The sequence below is a fragment of the Thamnophis elegans genome, chromosome 5 (genome assembly GCF_009769535.1).
Source record: "Thamnophis elegans isolate rThaEle1 chromosome 5, rThaEle1.pri, whole genome shotgun sequence".
In the NCBI taxonomy this organism is placed as follows: Eukaryota; Metazoa; Chordata; class Lepidosauria; order Squamata; family Colubridae; genus Thamnophis; species Thamnophis elegans.
In genome coordinates, this window is record NC_045545.1 from 25266264 (window position 1) to 25275575 (window position 9312).

Consider the following 9312-nt stretch of genomic DNA (forward strand, 5'->3'; position numbering starts at 1 on the left):
GGTTGAATCCCACCACTGCTCCCATTTATGGTCTTGGCTCCCATAAATGCTCACATTTACTCTTATTCTTGATCCTGGAGACTACATTCAAAGTCTATCATTAGTGTAATGTTGTTATATAGTGTTTTCCAGCTGGCGTTCCCCCCCCCCAAAAAAAAAAGTTGGATTCAAGGTCTTTTTAAATGCAGGACCAATTATTCTGATGGCCCCAGTTAAACAGCCCCTCTTATCAAGTATAGTTTAAATTTTGAAATCCCACATAGATACTTTAAGTGCCTCCCTCTGTTTTTAGGGCTACCCATAATGTTGTAAGCTGCAGGCAAAAGGCAGCAGATGGAAGGGAGGTAATATTCTGCTCTTGGTTTCTGTCAATCATTTAAAGGCCCTTGTTGGGCTTTGGTGCCCATTGTGTTAAGTGACCTGTATCGATTGGGGATTATCAGAGTGAAATATATGGCACAAGGAACATCTGATTGAAGGAAGCTGCTCCAAAGTTGAAGCCTTCTCTTTTTTAATCTTCTCAAAACCAAGTACCAATTTTGTCTCTACATTTGTCTCGGCTAGTTAGCCATTAAAACATTATTGGGCAAACCAAGGAATCTTCTACCCTTGCCCTGCTGCCTTCAGATTGCCTAGCCAAGTTTCCAGTATTTACACAGGCAGTGAAAGAAGACAAAAATAGTGAGTTCACTTGCTCATGAGCTGCAACTTCCTGGGTGTTCTCCTCTATAGCTATTGAAGGGAAATCACATGTGCTTCTCTGAAATGGTTGTACAGGTGAATCAGCTACACTGTGAGATAGTGGGCTGCGGTCACTGAGAGAGAGACACATGGAGAGGAGAGGAAGGAAAGGCTCTGCCAAATTCTAATGCTGTCATCTCCACCTACTCTTATCTCTCCTTCCTCCCACTTTTATCTTAGAAATTGATTTGGCGGCAATAGATCATTATATATAGAACTATTAGGGAAAGTTTTTCATGTTAGCAGTTTAGCTTGAATCTGGATTTTCTTGATAGATATTCTCACTGTTGTATGTTGTGTACCAAAAATAGCAGAACCGCCACCATTTCCTTTGCGTGCCACATCATAGCTTTTACATGTCACACAAAGCAGGGTCTGTTGAAGCTCTCCTGTAGAGGGTTTGCTAGAACACCCAATCACTGCCAGAAAGGAGATAGGATGAGCAAAAGAAAAAAAAAGTGTGTTTGTAGGGCCTAGCTTGATTTTTTTACTAGACCCAACTAGAGTAAAAATCATTAGAATGGAACAAAATTTCAACTCTGAAAAAAATGCAAGAAGCTTATTTCTGCAATAGCCCTTTGTCAACAAAAGAGTCCATATTTGCCTCAGTGGATGTCACAACCAACTGTAGAACTATCATAAAAGGAATTCTGCATCATTTCAGCCACCTTAAAAACCCAATGGACAGAAGATATGTATATTTATTTTGGATTTTTTAAAAAATGTTTCTATTATTTCAAAATATTTTTATTGTTTTAACTGTGGCATATTTTTTTAGTTGTAAGCTGCCTGGAGTCATTGATTGAAATGGACAGCTATAGAAACTGAATAAATAAAATAAAATAATTTTTTAAACTATTTTCTTTTCAAGAAAAAAAGATGCTACTCAACCATTTACTCTTGCATTCTTCTGATAGCAAAACGTCTACTCCTAGAATAAAAAAAAACACAAAGATGTTTCATAATAAACAATTTCAAAACCTAAATAATTGTAAAACTAAAGAAATATTGTTTGTACAGATTTCATTACAGGAGGAAATTATGGGATCTGCTGACCTGTTTGGCAGCATTGGCTGCAAAGGAAGCTCAAGCTGAATTTTTCCAAAGTTGAATAAACTGGACTTAGACCTCTCATAGTCAAGAAATGAGGATCCAGATCCTCTTCACATTAACATACCGTATTTTTCAGAGTATAAGATGCACCTTTTTTCCTCAAAAAAGAGGCTGAAAATCTCGATGCATCTTATACAATGAATACAGCATTTTTTTGCCTCCAGAAATCCCACCCCCTTCACCAAAATGGCCATGCATTGCCTTTAAGAGACTTTCAGAGTGCTCCTGGGGGCTGGGGAGGACAGAAATGAGTGAAAAACGGACTGTTTTTGCTCATTTTTGCCCCCTGAAGCACTCTACAAGCCTCCTAAAGGCTATTCATGCCATTAAAAAAAACAGGCCTGTTTTGGCGAAAAACGGGTCGTTTTTGGAGGTCTGCAGAGTGCAAAAACTTTTTTTTAATTTGCCTCTTCAAAATCTTGGTGCGTCTTATAAAATAAGGTAGTTCTTTCTCCAAATTTGCTGTTCAGACTATCTAGTAACTCTACTGCTGATTGTACATTGTCTACATCAAGTCTACATTACTCATTGTTTGCATCCCCAAACTCTAATCTCAGGCAGTTCTCTATTTAAAATAATGAGAACATGGTCAGTACCTCTATAGTTTGGATGAAGCTTTTGTTCACATATCACCCTCCCCACTTGGCAGACGACTTTATGATAGGATAGGAATATTCTTCCTCCCGTGACTCTTCTAGATTATTGCCCTTACTGAAGATACATAGGCTAAAAAAGTCCCAGATTTCCAAAAACACACTCACCTGTTCCCAAGAATACTAAAAAACACATTTTTAAAGGCAACCTTCCTATGTTGAACATCTTGGTATCTTCTGCTGAACTTTTACTCCTGTTTTTTTTAAATTAATAATCAGTACATATAATCAGCAAGTAATCCTTTAAGGAGGAATACACTTTTGTATTTTTGGCACAGGACTGAAAAGTTGGCGTTCACCAGAAACAATCATACTGCATTGGAATGATGAAGTGTGGATATTCTTCTAAAAGCAGATGCTTCTGCCAAGAAACCAAATGGTTTGGATCCACGGTTTGTCTTTTCTTTCAGAGTCTTGCCTTTCCCAAGCTGTATTTTCTTCTCTGCTTCTCTACCCATCTACCCACCCCTCGGTTCAGGAACAATACGTCATGATTTATGTGATTCGTCATGAAACCTATGTCTTTGGTTTCTTTTTCTTTTCAGTGATGAGCAATATTTTCCAAGTTTTGTTTCTGGGTTCATGAAGACTGAAACGAAACAGAGGGGAATTAGAGGAAAAGCCTTATCAGGTTTATTAGATTTACTTTTTAAAAATATGAGGGAAGGAATCGGAAATAGGAGTTGTAACCAGATAGAAAAGTGTTGTTTCTAATATTCAACACTGTGATCAAACTCTAGTGCAGGAGTCACCAACCTTGGCAACTTTAAGACACATGGACTTCAACTATCATGAATTGTTGCTAGTTGCATGCTGGCTGGGGAATTCTGGGAGTTGACGTCCACAAGTCTTAAAGTTGCCAAGTTTGGGCACCCCTGCTCTAGAGCAAAGATGACTCAGCTAGAAAATCTCAGTCCCAAACGGGTGTGATGTGAACCCTATTTTTTTTTAAATCACTGCTGCTCACCAAAGACTGTGTCTCTACCCCAAGAAAGAACTTGTGTATGTCTGCCTAGTTTCTTAATCTTGGAAGGTTTCAATGATTGCCACCAATATGGTTTGTGGAAGCCATCAATAAATCATAGGTGGGGCATGTCTATTTTTTAAATGATTACATGAGGTTCATCTTCAGAAGTTGGAGTGGGAAACCGAGCCAGGTTATAATCTGGTGGCTTGGCTTGGCACATCTGATGTACCTTCTCAGTCACATACAATTTAGATTACTTGTATAAACAAATCATAGATATTGAAGGGGGAAGTTTAATGGGCAAGGATTTACCTTCATTGACAAGACATAAATCTTAAAGGCTCACATTTTGTCATTCTTTCACCACCATACAATGGTTATAAAAAGTCTATACACTCCTGTTAGAATGCCAGGATTTTCTGATGCAATAAATAAACAAATCAGACCAAGATAAATCACTTCAGAATTGTCCCTCCCCCCCACCTTTACTATAACCTCTAAGGTGTACAAGTCAATTGAAAAACAAACTGAAATCTTTTAGGAAGGGGAAAGTAATAGCAATAGCAATAGCAGTTAGACTTATATACCGCTTCATAGAGCTTTCAGCCCTCTCTAAGCAGTTTACAGAGTCAGCATATTGCCCCCAACAACAATCCGGGTCCTCATTTTACCCACCTCGGAAGGATGGAAGGCTGAGTCAACCCTGAGCCGATGAGATTTGAACAGCCGAACTGCAGAACTGCAGTCAGCTGAAGTAGCCTGCAGTGCTGCATTTAACCACTGCGCCACAATAGCAGGCAATAACTCACACTACAGTGAAAATTGGACAACTTTATGGAAGGACCTTTGCTTGGGTACTATCTCCCACATGGAATATGGAAAATTTGGACAGGACTGAGAATAGAGGTGTCACGATGTAAGAAGAACTTGAAGAAATGGACAATATCACAGGAGATGGAAGCTATGAATGTGGGGATTTGCAGAGTTTTGAATATTAATTGATATGCCATAATCTTGATGGATCAAGTACAATGGATGATTTGTTCCTGGTAAATGATAAAGCTATTCAGGTTGCTACTTTCTGGGCCTCCAATGCTATGTAATATCATATAAATATTTTAAATCACTTCTGTGCTGAAAATAAAATGCACATAAATGTTTGTGCAGGAACTATAAACAAGTTAGTCAATGTGGAAAACATGCAGCATAACATTAAAATAAGTACAAGATAGATATCTATATTGCCTAGGTAGTTCATTCCTTTTAAGTGGCAAAGTGTGTTATCCGTGAAACCATTTCCCTTGCCATCTTTTGGAAGGAGCAAGTGACTATCTGATGAATATCTGACTTCCTGAGATAATTTCCCAAGTATGACAAAACAGAACATCAAAAAGCTATTTCAGTTTCTTTATCTGTCAAAAGAATAGACTGGATGAGTGATCAGTTCAGGACATTAAGAAGAAAACTGGTCTCTTTACAAAAATTATTTTCCATGGGGTATAGCAGTTAACAGAGAGGAACTAAACACAGCTACCTATGGCAGCATGCAATGTACACACACACACACACACACACACACACACACACACCACACACCAATGTTGGTGGATTTCTAGTACGCTTATAAGTCAGAACAAACTTAACACGTTAAGCCACAAAGATTCACCTTCGGGCAAGTGAGCACCATTGTTTCTTCTTGAACAATTGTCCAAACCAATACTTTATTTTTGTTATGTAATTGGTTCCATTTATGTTTACACTGTTGGTTTTAGTATTCATAGATTTGTAGATTCTATGATTCTTTCATGTTGTTCCAGTTAATTTGTACTATCTGATCTTCTAGCAGTTGTACAAGGATATTTGGAATTATACTTTCATAGCTTGATGTACTTGCTAAATTTACCAAGGGAAGCAATCCTAAATATATGCTCCCAGGTTCCTTTGTTTTATTAGTTTTCCTGTTTATCATAGAATCATAGGTTTGAAAGGGGACATTTATAATTATCAGCCTGGTGCAGAAATTCAAATTAAAGCATCCCAGATGGATGCTCTCCGGGGTCTGCTTGAATGGAACCAAAGAAGATGAGTCAGTCACCATCTTTCTTGACAACTAAGAGATCCCACTGTCCTTAAATGATGTAGTGCAGTGGTTCCCAAACTTGGCAACTTTAAGACTTGTGGACTTCAACTCCCAGAACTCCAGAGCTGGCTGGAGAATTCTGGGAGTTGAAGTCCACAAGTCTTAAAGTTGCCAAGTTTGGGAACCACTGATGTAGTGTGACAGAAATGTGTTGGAAATATACCTTTTTTGGATGAGGTCTGTCTTATAGTGCTGAAATAAAAAAGTTGGAAAGGACGTGGAGGACGATCAAGTTCAACCTTCCTGCTCAATGCAGAGTCCACTATCCATTATACCAATCTAACAGGTGATTATCCAGCTTGTCTTGAAGACCTTCAGTGAAGGAGAACTGATGATATCATATAAACAGCCTGACTATCAGCTCATATGGTCAGGAAATTCCTCCTGATACCAGTATTTACCTTTGTAATTATAAGTATCCTATTGTAGGAATGGCTTTGAGAGATGGGAGAAATGCTGCCTTGGGAACAATGAAATAAAGGAGGAGAAGGGTGAGCTCACAACTGCAAAATGGGCAGAGAAAGAAACTTAGAAAAGATCTATCCTATCAGGCTGTAAAAAGAGATGGTGGTGGGTGATTTGTACTTTCAGACTTGCAAAATTCTGTTAGTGTAGCCTTACACTAAAATAGAATTAGCTAATTTGATTTGTTTCCCTGATCTACCGGGGAAGGCTGATCACTCCAGATGATTTTAAATCACTTGTCCTAGTCCTCTTGCACAATAGAGAACCAACTGCTCACTCTTCTGTGTGACAGCCTTTCAGAAGTTTGAAACCTACTATTCAATCATCTCTTCCATAGGATAAGTACATATTTAACCATTTTTATACAGTTTGGTTTCCAGACTTCTCATCACGTTGATAGCTATTCTGTGCTTTGTTTTGTCATTAACCTTTTAGAACTGTGATGCCCAAAATTGGAAACAGTATTCCAAACAGTCCCCAACTCCAGAGCAGAGTAGAATTGAACAGTTTCTCCTCATAATCTGGACTCTACATTCCTGTTAACACACCTCAAGACAGCCTTTACCTTTTTAGTAGCTGCATCCCACTGCTAGCTTATATTTAATTTGATACCCAGATTCCTCTCACATGTACTATTGCCAAGATAGGTCTCCCCCATCTTATCCTTGTCCCTTTCAGGTTTCTCCCCACACCCAGATGTGCAACTGTATGTATCCCCTTCATTGGTTCCATCCTATTCATTTCAGTCCTTTTTGCGGAAACCTGGTATCCAGGTATTTTCGAACCTTTTAAAAAAATCTCTTCCAACGTGTCCCTTTCAGCTTTAAATCATCTGAAAATTGATAAGCATCACATCAGATGTCTAACCCAAGCCGCTGATTTAAAAGTACCACTGGTACATCTCTCCAAGCTGAAGCCTAAACATGAACTCTTTGCCTTTGGCGCAACTGTGAGTCCATCTAGCATCGCTTTAGACCCAACTTTTTATATTTTATTATTTCATTTAAAGGAACAAGGTGAAATCAGATGACAAACTTTTTGCTACATACACTAAGTCTATCAAGAAAGGAGTTACTAATAGCAGCATGCCTATCGAAGAGCTTCGGGCCTCTCACAAGTTTTTACTTAAAAATAAGATGGTTTCACCTTTTGCTTCTTTTAATAGAAGGGCAGCTTTTAGTAGCACTTTCTGTAAAATGGTAACAGCTAACAAAGCCTGATTAATATAGAGACAGAGGCTGGGTAATATTTTGCTCCTTAAAAAAGAAACCTTAGAACAGTGTTTCTCAACCTTGGCCACTTGAAGATGTCCAGACTTCAACTCCCAGAATTCCCCAGCCTGGCTGGGGAATTCTGGGAGTGGAAGTCCGGACATCTTCAAGTGGCCAAGGTTGAGAAACTGCCTTAGAACCTTAAAACCTGCCTTAGAAGAGTGTCCATTTCTTTTGTTTTTCCCCTCATTTACTCAGGGGTTCTTCCATCTTTGTTTATTTTTAATGCTACTGCTGTTCGGGCCATACACTCGATCGATCTGATCCCCAGAAATGGAACCGAAGTGAGTAGATGAGATCGCTCTGCTTGCAAAAGATTCCAGGGCAGGATCAGGCAGTTTTACCCGGCGGGGAACCCACCCTCCCGTCTTTCCCAAATCTTCAGCGAATCGGGGAAAATCTCTCCCTTCCCTTCCCTAGTCAGCTCCGTAGGGCAACTTACCCGCAGCAGGGCATTCGCAACAGGCAGCGCGTAGCTCATCACTCCCCCGGCATCTTCTCTGCTGTTTCGTAGAAAAAGAGAGAGAGAGAAAAAGGAAAAAGGGAGGGGAGGGGGGAAACAGCACTCCGCCCGCACCATTCTTATTGCGGACGCCTGAGGAACTAAATTCAGCATTGATTTAATCTGGCCAATGGGCAGGCAATTTAAAACAATGTTTCGGATGGAATTGATACGGCATAGATAAAAGACAAAGTACAAAATATTACTTACATTCACGTGTCCTATTAGAGTGCTAAATGCATGAACTATCCCAGCCATGGTACATTTAAAAATTAAAGAAAAGCCTATTGCATAGAGTACACATCCCCTAGCAGCTTATTATTAAAAAAAGAAGTATCCAAAACTGGTATTTGGATTAAGCAGCCTGCAGTAGATGTTGAGAGGGGAGATGGATCCTGACTGAAACTTCGATTTTTGGAGGCTGAGATTTCCCTGCTGAAAAGATCCCCGATTCCCCATTAGCCCAAGGTTGCTCCAGAGTAGCTGTTCTCAACTTTGCTTCTTCTCTTTCTCCTTCTCTTTCTTTTTCTCCTTCTTCTTTTTCTTTCTCATTTTCTTTCTCCTTCTCCTCCCTGTGTTCCCAAAATTGAAGTGAAGAACCATCACAAACCAAGAAAGGAATTTAGAAAGCAGCAACCAGTTCAAAATTCTCAATTCCTAGCTAGGCATTTCTCTTCTCTTTGCTTTCTTGTTTTCCCCTGAAGACCCATTTACTTTAGGCCAGCTATGAGAACTGTTTGACTGTACTGGCTTGATTGTTTCTCTTCCAATCTCTGACACACAATTCTCTCTCCCTCCTACCCCAGGAGTATTCCCCAGGGGAATGCAGCCCTCAACAAAACGAATCAAAACAGAACCCTACACAAAACAAAAGTTATGGGATAAAATATTTTGGGAGACGGTGGTGCCAGCTGTGCCTTTAGAGCTGGATAGAGCTGGATGCCTGGTTGTTGGTAATGCATGCAGTAGGAGTGGGCAAACAGAAAAGAAGAAGCTGGGTCTCAGGTTGAATAAATGCTACTCTCTACATCCTGTGAAAGGTGGACACTTCCAGCTTCTTCTGTGGGATCATCAGCCCCAGTCAAACGGCTTTGTGAATTTTGGCTTTGTGAATTTGGTGCCACCGTGTTTAATTTAGGTCTATTTACACGTATACATTTCCCAAGTCTCTTCGCACTTAACCCCTGTTTGGTTCATAAAAATAAAGTGGGAATTAAAATCTAACAGCACAGGGATTTTAATGCATGAAGGGTCCCCTAAAACTAGAGTTAAACTTCTACTTTTTAATGCATCCACACAGGGGTTGACAACAATACAATTGTTTTCCTTGGCTTTTTCTATGATGTTTTTCCACTCTGGAACTCTGGCATCCCCTGGGTCTTCATTCAACCACCCTCCACTCATTCCTAGAGACTCTTGGGGAAGCCAGCTACATACTAGGTTACTTTGAGACACTGATA

General features: G+C 39.6%; 1 long non-coding RNA gene across 1 annotated transcript; it reads right to left on the minus strand.

Moving 5' to 3' along the window:
- Positions 1-1481: 1481 nt before the first annotated feature.
- LOC116508711 lies at positions 1482-7847 on the minus strand. The gene is made up of 3 exons (XR_004255402.1): positions 7793-7847; positions 2616-3096; positions 1482-1672 (listed from the first exon to the last, which is right to left on the minus strand). It is a non-coding gene; the product is annotated as an uncharacterized LOC116508711 (long non-coding RNA).
- Positions 7848-9312: the final 1465 nt, after the last annotated feature.